Genomic DNA, 528 nt, shown 5'->3' on the forward strand with positions numbered 1-528 from the left:
GTGTGCCGGTGTGTCGGTGAGCAGTGTATCGGTTTGCTGTCATGTCACACCTCTGTGTATGGCAGAAGCCGGATGACAGCAGGTGATGAAGTCGCAGCCGACGCCACACTAACTGTCACCGGTTGCAGTCAGCTGTCTCTCGCTCTCACTGCTATCAGCCCTCTCACACGGCAGGCAGGGGCCCAGCATCAGCAGCCAATCAGCGGCCGGCTCCCATAAACTCGGTGACCCGGGCCCCTCACGCCTCCTGCTCCGGCTGATGCAATAATGTTGCAATCTTTGGCATGTCACGGCTCGCTCCCTCCGACAGGAAATAGTCCCCTGAAAAGTCTCTAAAACAGAGAAAACAAAACACGACAAGTGGAAATTCTGCATCCTAACCAACAGGAAGTGAAGTTGAATGTCGGGCTCGTCTCTCTGACACCGGCTCGGCGTTCTTTCCCCCGTGTGGCACAAGTACGGCCGGTCAGGTGAGAGCGGGAGGAGGCGTGCGAGCGGCGGAGGGATCCACCTCCAGGGGGTGATGTA

Source organism: Nanorana parkeri, unplaced genomic scaffold (genome assembly GCF_000935625.1).
Source record: "Nanorana parkeri isolate BGI_ZX_2015 unplaced genomic scaffold, ASM93562v1 scaffold474, whole genome shotgun sequence".
In the NCBI taxonomy this organism is placed as follows: domain Eukaryota; kingdom Metazoa; phylum Chordata; class Amphibia; order Anura; family Dicroglossidae; genus Nanorana; species Nanorana parkeri.